The sequence below is a fragment of the Oncorhynchus clarkii genome, chromosome 17 (genome assembly GCF_045791955.1).
Source record: "Oncorhynchus clarkii lewisi isolate Uvic-CL-2024 chromosome 17, UVic_Ocla_1.0, whole genome shotgun sequence".
Classification (NCBI taxonomy): Eukaryota; Metazoa; Chordata; class Actinopteri; order Salmoniformes; family Salmonidae; genus Oncorhynchus; species Oncorhynchus clarkii.
Window position 1 is genome coordinate 23121285 of NC_092163.1, and position 19262 is coordinate 23140546.

General features: G+C 42.5%; 1 long non-coding RNA gene across 2 annotated transcripts; it reads left to right on the plus strand.

The window, feature by feature from the left end:
* Positions 1-3382: 3382 nt before the first annotated feature.
* LOC139369654 (uncharacterized) lies at positions 3383-18096 on the plus strand. 2 transcript variants are annotated; one of them, XR_011627052.1, is made up of 4 exons: positions 3383-3437; positions 17028-17118; positions 17206-17301; positions 17720-18096. It is a non-coding gene; the product is annotated as an uncharacterized lncRNA (long non-coding RNA). The 2 variants fall into 2 exon arrangements; XR_011627053.1 differs by lacking the exon at positions 3383-3437 and adding an exon at positions 16722-16800.
* Positions 18097-19262: the final 1166 nt, after the last annotated feature.

Below are 19262 nucleotides of genomic sequence, written 5' to 3' on the forward strand. Positions count from 1 at the left end.
TGAACGCATAGATAGTTGCAAGAAGGAATACAACGATTAAAGTGATCATGCTGTTATCCTTTCTTTTTTAAATGGGTGGATCAGCTTCATTATTGCATATAGATTGTGGATTCTATCAATGTAATTGTCTGCATCATTTCAAATCCCCCATAGATTTTTTAAATAAATAAATATATATATATATATTGTTTTTTAATATATGTTCATCTATTTTTTTTCCTACCCTACCACCCCTCCCTGAATTGGAGTGAACTAATGGAGGACAACACTTAATACTTATACTTCCAGCTTACACTAAATAAATATATTTACACTAAATATATCAACAGCATTGGAAGACATATGGAGAAGGCTAATGTAAATTTTTATGTGGATTACACTATTCTCTACTTGAGTAGCAGCAGTTTGGCTTTTGAAAAAGCTCATCATTCAACACATGATTCAACACGATCCGTACGATCTGAAGCTTGTTCATAATTCCTCTAAAACAAATGCCTAATATTTTCCAAAGCTAAACACTCTGAAACCATGTCATTACTACCTCGGATGGACATTCCATGGAACAAGTAATAACATTAAATTATTTAGGAGATCAGGTGGATTAGAAGTTGAGCTTCACACCCCATGTAGATAACCTTGTTGTTAAAAGCAAGCTGCGTATTGGGCTTTACTACGGGCACAATTTTGTTTTTCCTTTGCCACCATAAAATAGAGGATTCATTGTACTTTTCCATCTGTGTTGGACTATAGTAATACTATTTAAGGTCAAGCCTCAATAAATACACTGAAGGCTCTTGACTGTATCATGTGATGTCTACATTGCTGTCGGGTGGACATAGCTAGCAACACACAGGCTATAACACTGGTACATTCTTATATAGAAAGCCATTTTAGAAAAACTGTAATTTTATCTGTTCTCTATTAGCCCGAAATGAAAACAGATACCAATCTTGTTTTAAGCTAACAGTCCTGAACAAATGTACAGAGCTTGAAACAAAGTATTTTCACTAATCAGTCCCCTTGTATTGGAATTCCCTCCAAGCCAACCTAAAACTCCAGGGTCTGGTGTCCCTAGAGAAGTTCAAAGCACAAATAGATGAACAAGTTGCTGAGACATTTAGTTGTTTCTAGTTGTTATCGATGTCACTAGTCGGCGTTGCCTTATTGATGTGAGGATGTTGTTTTACCTGAAGCATTTTGATACCATAGTGAGCCTGTCTTTTGACATTTTGCATTCAGTTTTTCTCTGACTTGTGTTGTGTACATGTACATTACTGACGTGCAGCTTTTTATATTGATATATCTTCGTCTGGTTCATGTCATGTGGCTGTTTGTCTGAAACTGATGGGTTGAGCCTACCAGACGAGCTAAATTACTTCTATGCTCGCTTCGAGGCAAGCAACACTGAAGCATGCATGAGAGCATGTTCCGGACGACTGTGATTACGCTCTCCGTAGCCGATGTGAGTAAGACCTTGAAACAGGTGGATTACCAGGACGTGTACTCCGAGCGGGGGCTGACCAGCTGGCAAGGCTGACCAGCTGGCAAGTGTCCTCACTGACATTTTCGACCTGTCCATGACCGAGTCTGTAATACCAACATGTTTCAAGCAGACATGCATAACTGTGCCCAAGAACAAACACCAAGGTAACCTGACAAAATGACTACAGACCCGTAGCACTCACATCTGTAGCCATGAAGTGCTTTGAAAGGCTGGTCATGGCTCACATCAACACCATTATACCAGAGACGCTAGACCCACACCAATTTGCATACTGCCTCAATAGATCCTCAGATGATGCAATCTCTATTGCACTCCACACTTCCCTTTCCCATCTGGACAAAAGGAACACCTACGTGAGAATGCTATTCATTGACTACAGCTCAGTGTTCAACACCATAGTGCCCTCAAAGCTCATCACTAAGCTAAGGTCCCTGGGACTAAACACCTCCCTATGAAACTGGATCATAGACTTCCTGACGAGCCGCCCCCAGGTGGTAAGGGTAGGTAACAACACATCTGCCACGTTGATCCTCAACACGGGGGCCCCTCAGGGGTGAGTGCTCAGTTCTCTCCTGTACTCCCTGTTCACCCATGATTGCAGGCCAAGCACGACTCCAACACCATTATTACATTTGCCGATGACACAACATTGTTAGGCCTGATCACCGACAACGATGAGACAGCCTATAGGGAGGAGGTCATAGACCTGGCAGTATGGTGCCAGGATAACAACATCTACCTCAACTTGATCAAGACAAAGGAGATGATTGTGGACTTCAGGAAAAGGAGGGCCGAGCACACCCACATTCTCGTCGACAGGGCTGTAGTGGAGCAGCTTGAGAGCTTCAAGTACCTTGGTGTCCACATCACCAACAAACTATGGTCCAAACACAACAAGACAGTCGTGACGAGGGCACAACAATGCCTATTCCCCTTCAGGAGAATGAAAAGATTTGGCATAGGTCCTCAGATCCTCAAAAAGTTCTACAGCTGCACCATCGAGAACATCCTGATTGGTTGCAGCACCGCCTGGTATGGCAACTGCGATTGGTTGCATCACTGCCTGGTATGGCAACTGCTCGGCCTACGACCACAAGTTGCTACAGGGGGTAGTGCGTACACTGGAGCCAAGCTTCCTGCCATCCAGGACATCTATACCAGGCGGTGTCCGAGGAAGGCTCTAAAGATTTCCAAAGATTCCAGCCACCTTAGCAGTTTTTTTTTATTGTTGTTCCTTTATTATTTGTTAGTTATCTATTTTTCATCTTCATTTTTTTTGTCCATTTATCCATTTATCCGTTTATTTTTTGTAAATACTTTCTTAACACTTATTTTTCTTAAAACGACATTGTTGGTTAAGGGCTCGTAAGTAAGCATTTCACTGTAAGGTCTACCTACACCTGTTGTTTTCGGCCTATGTAACAAATACAATATGATTTGATGCTGCTGTCTTGTTCCAGGTCTCTCTTGAATGAGATTTTTTATTTCAATGAGACTAACCTGGTTAAATAAAGTTACAATAAAATAAATAAAAAGGTTTAATGATTGGTTTCATAAATGTGTTATGAATGGATTATGGATACAACCTTAAAATAAAGTGCTACCACCATTTATAAATTCAAGTCTATCCAAGCTCCAGGTCAGAAATTCAGTTGAAATAACTAGGAAACCATAATATTGACAGAAGTTTTGCCTGGAGGGAGGTCATAAACTTCAGGCTGTGCATGATTGCGGTTATCGCCATGGGAGTAATGTAATTTTGCTTGTTAATCGGCTGTGAGAGGTGTGGATGGGTGGGGCAGGTACATTAGCTGCAGAAAGAGTATAAAACAGGGCTGCTGAGGGCAGAGAGACGCCACACTACTACTGACGTCCAGTAGACATCATCCAGATAAACAGCCATCAATCAGACAGCATCGTCCAACTGTAAGAGGTATGTTTGTTTTCACTGAGAATCTTCTTTGCAAAGGTGTATAGGAGTGGGCAGGAGTATACAAGTGGACTGGTAGGAATGGATGGAGAGGTGTAGGTGAACTTGCTGTTCTTTAATTTGGTAGAGTAAAAGGACCCAGTGTGTGTGTGTGTGTGTGTGTGTGTGTGTGTGTGTGTGTGTGTGTGTGTGTGTGTGTGTGTGTGTGTGTGTGTGTGTGTGTGTGTGTGTGTGTGTGTGTGTTAACAAGATGTGCTCTATGTGTTTTAGTAAAGGATGAAGATCCAGAGCATGTTACTGCTGTTCGCTCTAGTGGGTGTCCTGTTAGCAAGCTCCCTCAATGATGATAACTCTGAGGATGGTATGTCTTGTTTGTAAATGTGTACTACTTTACTGCCCGGGTTTAATCTGATAAAATCTAGTAAAATGAAAAATCTTTCTTCCTCAGCTCTCCTGCAGGAGGATGATGTAAAAAATGTAAAGGCTGCCTTTTTGGCAAAGTTGGCTACTCTGAAGACCAGCCCCTCTGAAGATGAAGCAGCATGTGAGCAATCTATCTATCTATCTATCTATCTATCTATCTATCTATCTATCTATCTATCTATCTATCTATCTATCTATCTATCTATCTGTCTATCTGTCTATCTGTCTGTCTGTCTTTCTGAGCAACAGTAAATTGTCAACGGGAGGTTAGCAGAGGGTGGTAGGAAATGCGGAGGGAGTAACATGGCTAACTCCATCTCTACAGTTAATTAGCATCATGTTTCGTAGAGGGAAAATATTTTTTAAATGGTAGTCAAATACTGGTCTTACAACAGTAAGTTTAAAAGGTAGTCACTTATAATTGTGATATGTTTTGAACATTTTGGAGTCATTTTCAAATGTTTAGCTTTTAAAAAAGGTATTTTCCATAAAGATGATTTAAAACTGTATTCGACAGTTTGGGGCGAGCTTTGGAACGTAGCCAAGGACCTTGTTGGGTGAGAAGCGACCAGCATGGGGATGCCAAGGATCCTTTTCAGTCTCCATATGGAATCAGCTACCACCTCTGAAGTCATCACTAACATTACCTCAGTGAATCATTCCAACAACCATCAATCAAAAATTGTCAAAAAACAGTAATACAGTTAATTGGTACTTTGGTACTGAGAAGAACTCATCAACATTCTGAAGAAAATATGTTTTATCCATGAACATGTACTTTATGTCCTGACACAGGATAGTTGGTTGGTCAAGTTAGTGGATAAATAATTGTAAGGTTGTATGGTTGACTTGACATATTGTGATCCTCCAATAAACTATCAAGCATAAGACATGTTTAGTCGTTTTTTATTTATCTTACATGTTTAGCAGTGTTTCAATTACATCATACATGTTTCATAATATTGTTTTATTTTGTGTTTCTATTCAGTGTGAACAATGTGAACTTGACCATAATACAGATGCAGTGCATGCAGAGCAAATTACATCAGATTGAGCAGTAATAGTAGTACACATGTCCACACACACACACTAGACGTACCATCTTGAGAGTTAGCTTCATTGAGTGAGCTTGATAACAGCAGTAACATATCCTGGATCTTCTAATAAGCTTCTAATAATCCTGAATTCAAAATGGGGAAAATAACATTTGTCACTTATTACCCCCATAATGACAAAGTGAAAGCATGTTTATAGATATTTTTGCTAATTATTACCCCTCACACATTACCCCCATAATGACATTATTACCCCTCACACATTACCCCCATAATGACAAAGTGAAAGCATGTTTATAGATATTTTTGCTAATTTATTGAAAATGAAATACAGAAATATCTCATTTACATAAGTATTCACAACAAATGTTGGAATCACAGTTGGCAGTTATTAAAGAGTCTTTCTGGATAGGTCTCTAAGAACTTGCAAACATGGATTGTACAATATTTGCCAATTATATTATCTTCTTAATTCTTCAAGCTCTGTCAAATTGGTGCTTGCTGCGGCCCGCTACCAGATCAATTCTGTCTACCTTCTGTCCGCAGACGTAACCACTTCTGTTTATGGGCTACAATACCTAGTTTGCCAAATGGGCTGGACCCTGAACCGTCCGCAGACGTAACCACCTGACTCTTCCATTGCGACGCCCCCCTAAGGCCCTTCTGCTAGCCTGCTAGTCCTGGCCTGCTAGTTGTCTAAATCGGCATGTCTCCAGCTCGCCGAGCTACTCACTGAACCCTATGATCACTCGGCTATGCATGCCTCTCCCAAATTTCAATATGCCTTGTCCATTGCTGTTTTGGTTAGTAATTATTGTCTTATTTCACTGTAGAGCCTCCAGCTCTGCTCAATATGCCTTAGCTAGCCTTTTTGTTCCACCTCCTACACATGCGGTGACCTCACCTGGTTAAAATGGTGTCTCTAGAGACAAAACCTCTCTCATCGTCACTCAGTGCCTAGGTTAACCTCCAACGTTTTCACATCCTACTATCTGTACATTATGCCTTGAATCTATTCTTCTGCGCCCAGAAACCTGCTCCTTTTACTCTCTGTTCCGAACACACTAGACGACCAGTTCTTATAGCCTTTAGCCGTACCATTATCCTACTCTTCCTCTGTTCCTCTGGTGATGTAGAGGTTAATCCAGGCCCTGCAGCGCCGAGCTCCACTCCCATTCCCCAGACGCTCTCATTTGCTGACTTCTGTAACCATAAAAGCCTTGGTTTCATGCATGTTAACATCAGAAGCCTCCTCCCTAAGTTTGTTTAATTTACTGCTTTAGCACACTCTGCCAACCCAGATGTCCTAACCGTGTCTGAATCCTGGCTTAGGAAGGCCACCAAAAATCCTGAAATTTCCATCCCTAACTATAACATTTTCCGACAACATAGAACCGCCAAAGGGGGCCGAGTTGCAATCTACTGCAGAGATAGCCTGCAGAGTTCTGTCATACTATCCAGGTCTGTGCCCAAACAATTCGAGCTTCTACTTTTAAAAATCCACCTTTCCAGAAACAAGTCTCTCACTGTTGCCGAAGCCTCCCCATTTCTCCTTCACCCAAATCCAGATAGCTAATGTTCTGAAAGAACTGCAAAATCTGGACCCCTACAAATCAGCTGGGCTAGACAATCTGGACCCCTCTCTTTCTATAATTATCCGCCGTTGCAACCCCTATTACTATCCTGTTCAACCTCTCTTTCGTGTCATCTGAGATCTCCAAAGACTGGAACGCTGCCGCGGTCATCCCCCTCTTCAAAGGGGAAGACACTCTTCTAAGCCCAATTTGTTACAAACCTATATCTATCCTACCCTGCCTTTTTAAGGTCTTTGAAAGCCAAGTTAACAAACGGATCACCGACCATTTCGAATCCCACCGTACCTGGTTTCCGAGCTGGTCATGGGTGCACCTCAGCCACGCTCAAGGTCCTAAACGATATCATAACCGCCATCGATAAAAGACAGTACCGACCTGGCCAAGGCTTTCGACTCAACATTCTTATCGGCAGCCTTCGTTTCTCAAATGACTGCTTCACCCGGTTCACCAACAACTTCTCAGACAGAGTTCAGTGTGTCAAATCGGAGGGCCTGTTGTCCTGATCTCTGGCAGTCTCTTTGGGGGTTCCACAGGTTCAAATCTCGGGTCGACTCTTTTCTCTGTATACACCAATGATGTCGCTCTTGCTGCTGGTGATTCTCTGATCCACCTCTACGCAGACGACACCATTCTGTATACTTCTGGCCTTTCTTTGGACAATGTGTTAACTAACCTCCAGACGAGCTTCAATGCCATACAACTCTCCTTCTGTGGCCTCCAACTGCTCTGAAATGCAAGTAAAACTAAATGCATGCTCTTCAACCGATCTCTGCCCGCACCTGCGCACCTTCAACCGTTCTCTGCCGCGCATATCACTACTCTGAACGGATCTGACTTAGAATATGTGGACAACTACAAATACCTAGGTGTCTGGTTAGACTGTAAACTCTCCTTCCAGACTCACATTAAGCATCTCCAATACAAAATTAAATATTGAATCTGCATCCTATTTCGCAACAAAGCATCCTTCACTCATTCTTCCAAACATACCTTCTTAAAACTGACTATCCTACCGATCCTTGACTTCGGCGATGTCATTTACAAAATAGCCTCCAACACTCTACTCAGCAAATTGGAGTGCCATCCGTTTTGTCACCAAAGCCCCATATACTACCCACCACTGTGACCTGTATGCTCTCGTTGGCTGGCCCTCGCTTCATAATCATCGCCAAACCCACTGGATCCAGGTCATCTATAAGTCTTTGCTAGGTAAAGCCCCTCATTATCTCAGCTCACTGTTCACCATAGCAGCACCCACCCGTAGCATGTACTCCTGCAGGTATATTTCACTGGTCACCCCAAAGCCAATTCCTTCTTTGGCTGCCTTTCCTTCCAGTTCTCTGCTGGCAATGACAGGAACGAATTGTAAAAATCACTGAAACTGGAGACTCATATCTCCCTCACTAACATTAAGCACCAGCTGTCAGAGCAGCTTACAGATCATTGCACCTGTACATACCCCATCTGTTAATAGCCCATCCAATTACCTCATCCCCATATTGTTAATTTTTTTTTGCTTGTTTGCACCACAGTATCTCTCCTTGCACATTCATCATCTGCACATCTATCACTCCGGTGTTTAATTTATTAATTTTAATTACTTCGCCACTACGGCCTAGTTATTGCCTTACCTCCCTAATCTTACCTCATTTGCACACACGTTATAAATCATTTTTTTTCTATTGTGTTATTGACTGTACGTTTGTTTATTCCATATGTAAATCTGTGTTGTTAATTGTGTCGCACTGGTTTGCTTTATCTTGGCCAGGTCGAGGTTGTAAATGAGTACTAAATGAGTACTCTCAACTGGCCTACCTGGTAAAATAAAGGTGAAATAAAAAAAATAAAAAATAAAATGTACATACAGTATCTACCTCAATTACCCCTGCACATCGACTCAGATCCGGTACCCAGTGAATATAGCCAAGTTATCGTTACTCATTGTATATTTATTATTACTTTTATTATTACAGTGCCTTGCGAAAGTATTCGGCCCACTTGAACTTTGCGACCTTTTGCCATATTTCAGGCTTCAAACATAAAGATATAAAACTGTACGTTTTGTGAAGAATCAACAACAAGTGGGACACAATCATGAAGTGGAACGACATTTATTGGATGTTTCAAACTTTTTTAACAAATCAAAAACTGAAAAATTGGGCGTGAAAAATTATTCAGCCCCTTTACTTTCAGTGCAGCAAACTCTCTCCAGAAGTTCAGTGAGGATCTCTGAATGATCCAATGTTGACCTAAATGACTAATGATGATAAATACAATCCACCTTTGTGTAATCAAGTCTCCGTATAAATGCACCTGCACTGTGATAGTCTCAGAGGTCCGTTAAAAGCGCAGAGAGCATCATGAAGAACAAGGAACACACCAGGCACGTCCGAGATACTGTTGTGAAGAAGTTTAAAGCCAGATTTGGATACAAAAATATTTCCCAAACTTTAAACATCCCAAGGAGCACTGTGCAAGCGATAATATTGAAATGGAAGGAGTATCAGACCACTGCAAATCTACCAAGATCTGGCCGTCCCTCTAAACTTTCAGCTCATACAAGGAGAAGACTGATCAGAGATGCAGCCAAGAGGCCCATGATCACTCTGGATGAACTGCAGAGATCTACAGCTGAGGTGGGAGACTCTGTCCATAGGACAACAATCAGTCGTATATTGCACAAATCTGGCCTTTATGGAAGAGTGGCAAGAAGAAAGCCATTTCTTAAAGATATCCATAAAAAGTGTTGTTTAAAGTTTGCCACAAGCCACCTGGGAGACACACCAAACATGTGGAAGAAGGTGCTCTGGTCAGATGAAACCAAAATTTAACTTTTTGGCAACAATGCAAAACGTTATGTTTGGCGTAAAAGCAACACAGCTCATCACCCTGAACACACCATCCCCACTGTCAAACATGGTGGTGGCAGCATCATGGTTTGGGCCTGCTTTTCTTCAGCAGGGACAGGGAAGATGGTTAAAATTAATGGGAAGATGGATGGAGCCAAATACAGGACCATTCTGGAAGAAAACCTGATGGAGTCTGCAAAAGACCTGAGACTGGGACGGAGATTTGTCTTCCAACAAGACAATGATCCAAAACATAAAGCAAAATCTACAATGGAATGGTTCAAAAATAAACATATCCAGGTGTTAGAATGGCCAAGTCAAAGTCCAGACCTGAATCCAATCTAGAATCTGTGGAAAGAACTGAAAACTGCTGTTCACAAATGCTCTCCATCCAACCTCACTGAGATCGAGCTGTTTTGCAAGGAGGAATGGGAAAAAATGTCAGTCTCTCGATGTGCAAAACTGATAGAGACATACCCCAAGCGACTTACAGCTGTAATCGCAGCAAAAGGTGGCGCTACAAAGTATTAACTTAAGGGGGCTGAATAATTTTGCACGCCCAATTTTCAGTTTTTGATTTATTAAAAAAGTTTGAAATATCCAATAAATGTCGTTCCACTTCATGATTGTGTCCCACTTGTTGTTGATTCTTCACAAAAAAATACAGTTTTATATCTTTATGTTTGAAGCCTGAAATGTGGCAAAAGGTCGCAAAGTTCAAGGGGGCCGAATACTTTCACAAGGCACTGTACATGCTTAATTTTAGATTCTTTCTCTGTTTTCTTTCTTTTTGCATTGTTGGGAAGGACTGTTAGTAAGCGTTTCACTGATAGTCTACACCTGTTGTTTATAAAACATTTGACAAATACAAATACATATAATATTTTATTTGATCCCTCAATTGTTACTGAAACAGGGGCTGGGAATACACTTTGTTATTGTTTCTACTGCTGATTGCCTACTTAAAAATACTATAATATTAACAAAACAACACCCATTGTCCTATACCCATGTCTGTGATCTGGCTGTAATAGTTTAAGACTGTCTGAGAGATATATGAAAGCTCGGGAAAACATCAGGGATGACCACGCAATAATTATGTATGATATTTTATGTAGAAAAATCCTTAAGAATATTTTCCACCAAGTTACTTCATTCCTCAGTGGCAACATGTATAGACACAAACATGGGGAATGGGATACAGTCGTATTTTTCAGTGGGATAATACATTTTTATTATCTCAAAGACACCAGAATGCCTTTCCAATGAGTCTTGAGTGTTCTTGAGTGATCCATCCTAAGTCCTGACTTAAATTCGCATGAAAATGTAAATATTTTCATGCAGAAATGAATATTTCTGTCCATCAATGACCACCACGCAAATGTATTGAGCCTGAGCAATTTTGACAAAAATATTGGATAAAATGCAATAATAGTTGTGCAAAGTTGGTACAATATTATTCAAAATGATTCACAGCTGTAATGGATACCAAATGTGCTTCCACCAAGCGTTAACTCTGGGGGTATGAAGACTTACAAAATGTTTCTATCATTTTTCTTTACCTTTTAAATCGTGGAGTAGGTCGTGTAGATCGGATTATTCCATTTTGAGAGAAAAAATTTAACAAAGCAAAATGTGAACACTGTCCCAGGGGTGTGGAGAGTTTCACTACCGACTTTACATGTATTGTGATAGTTCAGTGACCAGCCGGAGGAAGACAACATGACAGCTCCCTCCTCGGGTGACAGGTACTCAGTTTAAAGCCAACTAATGCCTACCTGGGCCCACTTGGTGGCTCCCTCTTTATTTGTGTGCCAGGAGATGAACTCGTGGTGGATTGTGAGCAGACACGTGGACCTGTGAGGACGTCGGCCCTTCCTACCGCAGAGAAAGCTTCTTTGTCTGAGACACCCTGGCTTTATGTTAAAGGAGGCAGGGTATAGATAGAGGGAAGGTTTTAACCCCTGTAAATATTATGTGTCGACAAGGGGAGCCGTTTTTTGTTCCCTTTTTGGCCATGGCCTTTTGTTCAGCTACTTAGTTTATGTTTATTCTATTTTTTGCTGTTGTTTCAGTGTTGGACGCTACCTTGTACTGGAATTATTTGTTTGGGCGAAATAACCTGTTTAGTGACAATGGAAAAGGAACCACAATCACTGCCTCTGGCCTGTTCATTTCATGGCTCCAGTCTGTGTTAGGGTGTTTCGGACTAGCTGATCCGTCACAACTGGTGGAGAATTTCTTCAGCAATCCACAGGCTCAAACTCAGTCAAAACAATCAGACAAAAAATCCAAATTGTATCCGTAAAGTTCATAGAAACATGTCAAACAATGTTTATATTCAATCGTCAGGTAGTTTTTTAGCCTAAATGATCTATAATATTTCAACCGGACAATAACGTCGTCAATATAAAAGGTTAACAAGAAATGCAGAAATTGGAGTGGGTGTCAGGTAGGGTGGAGGTAATATCGTCCTTGACTAGTCTCTCAAAGCACCTCATGATGACGGAAGTCATCAACTGTGTCTGAGCCATTGAATTGCAACTCTACTTTGTCTCTACACTGACGCTTAGCTTGTTTGATTGCCTTGCGGAGGGAATAGCTACACTGTTTGTATTCGGTCATGTTTCCAGTCACCTTGCCCTGGTTAAAAGCAGTGGTTCGCGCTTTCAGTTTCGAGCGAATGCTGCCATCAATCCACGGTTTCTGGTTTGGGAATGTTTTAATAGTTGCTGTGGGTACGACATCGCTGATGCACTTGCTAATCAACTCGCTCACCGAATCAGCGTATTCGTCAATGTTGTTGTTTGACGCAGTGTGGAACATATCCCAATCCATATGATCAAAGCAATCTTGAAGCGTGGAATCAGATTGGTCGGACCAGCGTTGAACAGACCTAAGCGCAGGAGCTTCCTGTTTTAGTCTCTGCCTATAGGCTGGGAGCAACAAAATGGAGTCGTGGTCAGCTTTTCCAAAAGGAGTGCGGGGGAGGGCCTTATATGCGTTGCGGAAGTTAGAATAACAATGATCCAGGGTTTTACCAGCCCTGGTAGCACAGTCAAAATGCTGATAGAATTTAGGAAGTCTAAAATCCCCAGCTTCTATGAATGCCGCCTCAGGATATGTGGTTTCCGGTTTACATAGAGTCAAATAAAGTTTGTTCAGGGACGTCGATGTGTCTGCTTGGGGGGAATATATGCGGCTGTGATTATAATCGAAGAGAATTGTCTTGGTAGATAATGCGGTTGACATTTGATTGTGAGGAATTATAAGTCAGGTGAACAGAAAGACTTGAGTTCCTGTATGTTGTTATGATCACACCACGTCTCGTTAATCATAAGGCATACCCCCCCGCCCCTCTTCTTACCAGAAAGATGCTTGTTTCTGTTGGCGCGATGCGTGAAGAAACAAGCTGGCTGTACCGACTCCGATAACGTGTCTCGAGTGAGCCATGTTTCTGTGAAGCAAAGAACGTTACAGTCTCTTATGTCTCTCTGGAATGCTACCCTTGCTCGAATTTCATCAACCTTGTTGTCAAGAGATTGGACATTGGCGAGTAGTATGCTCGGGAGCGGTGTGCGATGTGCCCGTCTCCGGAGCCTGACCAGAAGACCGCTTCGTCTGCCCCTTTTACGGCGACATTGTTTTGGTTCGCCGGTTGGGATCCGATCCATTGTCCTGGGTGGTGGGCAAAACACAGGATCCGCTTCGGGAAAGTCTTATTCCTGGTCGTAATGATGGTGAGTTGACGTTGCTCTTATATCCAGTAGTTCCTCCCGACTGTATGTAATAAAACCTAAGATTCCCTGGGGTACCAATGTAAGAACTTACATGTAAAAAAACAAAATACTGCATAGTTTCCTAGTAACGCGAAGCGAGGTGGCCATCTCCGTCAGAGCTGGAAGGTCCGAACTAGCATTCAGAGATCGTAGGATGCCCAACGTTAGCGCTCGGATTCCACGTCTGTCGGAGGATGACGATGTGGAGGCCTTTCTTCTGACCTTGGAACGATCACCACAGGGACAGAGATGGCCTCAGGATGACTAGGAGGGATTCCTGGCTCCCCTGTTCACAGGCAAAGCACAGGCGGCGTACTACGACATTGAGGAAGGGGCTGCCGTGGATTACGCATGTTTGAAGGCAGAGATTCAGTCCCGCTATCAGCTGAACCCAGGAGACCGGCCTCAAAGTTTCAGTCACTGAGGGGCCAGCTCTACCAACATCTCCGTCGGGTAAGGGTATACCAAATGCTACCCCACAGCCCGAGTCAGCTTCCATACCCCTGCCGGGAAGACCACCCTGATTTTGGATGTTGTTCCCCAAATGAAGGTACCGGTGCTACTTGGGAGGGACATGTCCCCTGTTCAAGTTTTTGTTGAAGAAGGCACGGTGAGGGAGTGGCCCCAATAGAGAACGGAGACCAAACAGCCCTAATCGCCAAGCGCTGGCGCACTCAGAGCCCACCCAGAGGTGCACACCGTATGGGAAGGGACGGGATGAAGCTAAGAAGGTGTGGCAAGGCAATCGGGACAAGGCGGGGAAAAGGAGACTCCCCTGATGACCGACTGAGGCACTTGTTCCAGGAAACCATGGTGGAGGACACCTGGAGGGGGTTGAAGAGCGACCCGGAGTGAGCCGGATCTAACCAGACCCCCGTCCTGAGTCAAGTCGACGAGCTCCAGATGGAGCAGTTACGCCAGGTTTTTCAGGAGTCATCGAGACACAGCACGCGGAGGGTGTTTGGCACGGAGTCATCAGACCCCGACCAGGAGCACACCCTCACTCGCTCCAAGACACACAACTTTACCCTGTCGGAAGTGCTAATGGGCCAAATTGGAACTGCCCAACACTGGGACCCCGACCTTCGGTAGGCTATGCGGGGGGTGAAGAGGATAGATGGGAGGAGTATCGGCTAGAGGGGTAGAACAGGAACTGTTAATGGTGCCTCGTTCATACAGAGATGTTGTGTTACACATGGCCCATACATGTGTACTGGGGGTCCACCGAATGGATGCGAGGGCATTTCTATTGGCTGAGGATTACTCAATCTGTCACAAAGTATTGCAGATCTTGTGACACCTGCCAACCCACTGCTCCTAAGTAAACATACTATAACCCTCTTATCCCTTTCCCAATTATAGAGACCCCGTTTGAATGAATAGCCATGGACCTGATGGCATGGACATGAGTTAATCTTGGTGGTGGTGGACTTTGCAACGAAGTTCCCAGAGTCTATTCCCCTGAGGTTGATGGCAACGAAAGCCATTGCGAAAGAGCTGTATCTCATGTCATCCCGAGTGGGACTCCTGGCCACAATCCATGACCAACCAGGGCACACCATTCATGTCCAGACTGTTGAAGGACCTGTGTCAGTTATACCGGGTCAAACAAATAAGGACCAGTGTGTACCACCTCCAAACGGATGGGTTGTGTGAATGCCTGAATAAAACCATCAATAGCATCCTACGCAGGGTGGAGGACCGGGATGGGACGAATTGGGATATGTTGTTGCCCCACCTCATGTTTGCGCTCCGGGATGTCCCCTAGGCGTCCACTGGCTTCTTGCCTTTCGAGCTGCTCTATATGTGGCCCTGTCGCGGCATCCTTGACTTGACCAAGGAGGCCTGGGAGAAGCAACCCTGCCTATACCGTTCCCTCATTGAACACGTCACATTCATGAAGGACTGAATGGTAGCGATATGGCCGGTGGTGAGGGAAACTCAAGCCTGCTCGTACAATAGAAGGGCCCAGCCATGACAGTTCCGCCCAGGTGATAAGGTACTCCACCTCATCCCCACTCTGGAACATAGGACCCGGGCTCAGTGGCAGGGCCCATGTGTGGCAACAGAGCAAGTCTCCCCGGTCAACTAGTCAGCCAGGACGACAGCGCCCTCAGCAGATATACCACATTAGCCTGTTGAATGCATATTTGGAACGAGAGGCACAGGTGCTAATGAGGCAGATGAAGAGGAACGCCCACCAGAAAAGGTGCCTTTTGTCACCATTCTTACAACCTTGAAAATCTTCTACACCTGGCCTAGAGCGTGTTCTCAGCCAAGATAAACCAATATTATAAGTTCCCAGTAAGCCAACCTGGTTAGCCTGAAATGAAAGTTACGCCTAGCTTGGAACACAACATTTAGACATTGTTTTATTCATGTTGATGTGGACAGAATCCATCTCGATCATAACATTCTCATGTGAAAGACCTTATAGTCTTGTGTTCTTTAATGTGATAAAAGAGGCTGTGGTCATGGAGTGTTGTGGTCTTCAAAGGCCCATTATCTGCTAGGAACATGGTAAATAAAGACAGTGGTGAAGTTAATTCATTAATTAATTTTAACTTAATTAACAGGTTTTTGGTTTACTGGGAACTAATGAAAGATATATGTATATTTTGGCACAGAACACGCTGTTGACTTACATTACAGTTACACCAGGTTGTTGGGGCCAGAACACGCTCTAGGCCAGGTATTGAATTTGCATCATACATCAGATAATACCGCTACTGCAATTTAAACATAAATACTTTCTAAGTAGATTTTCAATAATTCCAAGGACTGTTTACTCAGCGGCATTCTGCTGAATTACAAGGCAACATGACAGCATACATAACTCTATACGCGCTAGGGATTCATCCCAGAATACGGGATCCTAAGATTTCCTTTGAAAAATAGTCATTTCCAACAAAACAGATGATACACCATTTCTGCAAAAGTAATTGAGGAAATACACATTCGCAACACTGATCATTATGATGTTACACTGACAATAGAGAGAGCACGGGATTGCCGTGTTGATAAGCAGTCTCTCAGTGACATGAAAGTTGCTATGTATAACTTTTTCAGTTAAATTCCCATTTTTACTAAAACGTATTAATGCCTTTATGAGCATAGTACGGGTGAACTAAAACATCATATTAACACAAAAACTAAGGACCTACGGCTCTATTGTCTATGGATTTGTTGTGATTTGATACTAGCATTTACAGTGCATTCGGAAAGTATTCGACCCCTTGACTTTTTCCACATTTTGCTATGTTAACCAAGTTGAATTCTTCCCAAAGGGTGGTTCCAGCTGTAATTCAGACAAAAACATATTCTCATCATCACAAGTATATATACTCCACTCTGGACTTGCTATCCAAGCTCCAATTCACAAATCCAGTTGAAATGACTAGGAAACCATAATATTGACCAAAAACGTGCCTGGAGGGCAGTCATACACTTCAGGCTGTGCATGACTGCTGTTATCGTCATGGCTGAAATGTCATCTTGTTTGTTAATCGGCTGTGAGAGGTGTGGATGGGTGGGGCAGGTACAGTAGCTGCAGAAAGAGTATAAAACAGAGCTGCAGAGGGCATAGAGACACCACACTACTACTGAAGACCAGAAGACATCTTCCAGATAAACAGCCATCAGACAGCATCGTCCAACTGTAAGAGGTATGTTTGTTTTCACTGAGAATCTTCTTTGCAAAGGTGTATGGCAGGTGTGGCAAGAGGGGGCAGGTAGGAATGGATGGAGAAGTGTAGGTGGACATGTGTATATTGTAACACGGTAGACCTGGGATCCATATTAGTTTGCTGTTCTTTAATTTGGTAGAGTAAAAGGACCCAGTGTGGGTTTGTGTGTGTGTGTGCGTTAACACGTTGCACTCTTTGTGCTTTAGTAAACGATGAAGATCCAGAGTATGTTACTGCTGTTCGCTCTAGTGGGTGTCCTGTTGGCAAGCTCCCTCAATGAAGATAACTCTGAGGAAGGTATGTCTTGTTTGTGAATGTGTACTACTTTACTGCCCGGGTTTAGTCTGATATAATTTAGTAAAAATTAAAAATCTTTCCTCTCAGCTCTTCTGCAGGAGGATAATCTAAAAGGTAGAAAGGCTGACTTTTTGGCGAAGTTGGCTGCACTGAAGACCAGCGCCTCTGAAGATGAAGCACCATGTGAGCTATCTATCTATCTATCTATCTATCTATCTATCTATCTATCTATCTATCTATCTATCTATCTATCTATCTGTCTATCTGTCTGTCTGTCTGTCTGTCTGTCTGTCTGTCTGTCTGTCTGTCTGTCTGTCTGTCTGTCTGAGCAACAGTAAAGTGACAACAGGAGGGTATCAGAGGGTGGTAGGGAAAGAGGATGGAGTAACATGGCTAACTCCATCTCTACTGTTTATTAGCATCATGTTTCATAGAGGCAAATCATTTTTTAAATGGTAGTCAAATACTGGCCTAACAACAGTTGGTTTAAAAGGTAGTCACTTGTATTTGGAATATGTATTGAACATGTCGGAGTCATTTTCAAATGTTTAGCCTTTTAAAAATGTATTTTCCATAAAGCATATTCAAAAATGTATTCCAGTTTGGGGCGAACTTTGGAACAAAGTAAAGGAAATTGCGGGGTGAGAACCGACCAGAATGGGGATGCCGAGGATCCATCTCACTCCTCATATCAAATCAGCTATCTCTGACATCATCACTAACATTAACTCAATGAATCATTCCAACATCCATCCATCAATCATTGACTAACATAAAAACAAAACAGTAATATAGTTCTTGGGACTTTGGTACTGAGAAGAACTCATCAACATTCTGAAGAATATATGTTTTATACAAAAACATGACCTTTAAGTCTTGATACATGATAGTGGATAAATAATGATGATCAGAATTTCTGATAGCAATGTTGTATGGTTGGTGTCATATTGTGATCCTCCAATAAACTATCGAGCATTACACATGTTTAGTCGTTTTTTAAATGAATCTTACATTTTTAGCAGTGTTTCAATTACATCATACATGTTTCATAATAATGTTTTATTCCATGTTTTTAATTTGAACTTGACCATAATACAGATGCAGTGCATGCAGAGCTAATCACATCAGATTACACTGAGCAGTAATAGTAGTACACATACAGTTGAAGTCGGAAGTTTACATACACCTTAGCCAAATACATTTAAACTCAGTTTTTCACAATTCCTGACATTGAATCCAAATAAAAATTCCCTGTCTTAGGTCAGTTAGGATCACCACTTTATTTTAAGAATGTGAAAAGTCAGAATAATAGTAGAGTGAATTCTGTATTTCAGCTTTTATTTCTTTCATCACATTCCCAGTGGGTCAGCGGTATACAAACACTGAAATAGTATTCGGTAGCATTGCCTTTATATTATATTATATTAACTTGGGTCAAACGTTTCAGGTAGCCTTCCACAAGCTTCCCACAATAAGTTGGGGGAATTTTGGCTCATTCCTCCTGACAGAGCTGGTGTAACTGAGTCAGGTTTGTAGGCGTCCTTTCTCGCACACACTTTTCCAGATCTGCCCACACATTTTCAAAAGGTTTGAAGCCAATACATTGACTTTGTTGTCCTTAAGGCATTTGCCACAACTTTGGAAGTATGCTTGGGGTCAATGCCCATTTGGAAGACCCATTTGCGACCAAGCTTTAACTTCCTGACTGATGTCTTGACATGTTGCTTCAATATATCCACATAATTTTCCGCCTCATGATGCAATCTATTTTGTGAAGCGCACCAGTCCCTCCTGCAGCAAATCACCCCCACAACATGATGCTACCACCCCCGAGCTTCACTGTTGGGATGGTGTTCTTCGGCTTGCAAGCATACCCCTTTTTCCTCCAAACATAACGATGGTCATGATTATCAAACAGTTCTATTTTTGTTTCATCAATTCTCCAAAAAGTAGATCTTTGTCCCCATGTGCAGTTGCAAAGCATAGTCTGGCTATTTTATGGCGGTTTTGGAGCATTGGCATCTTCCTTGCTGAGCGGCCTTTCAGGTTATGTCGATATAGGACACCTTTTACTGTGGATATAGATACTTTTGTATTTGTTTCCTCCAGCATCTTCACAAGGTCCTTTGCTATTGTTCTGGGAT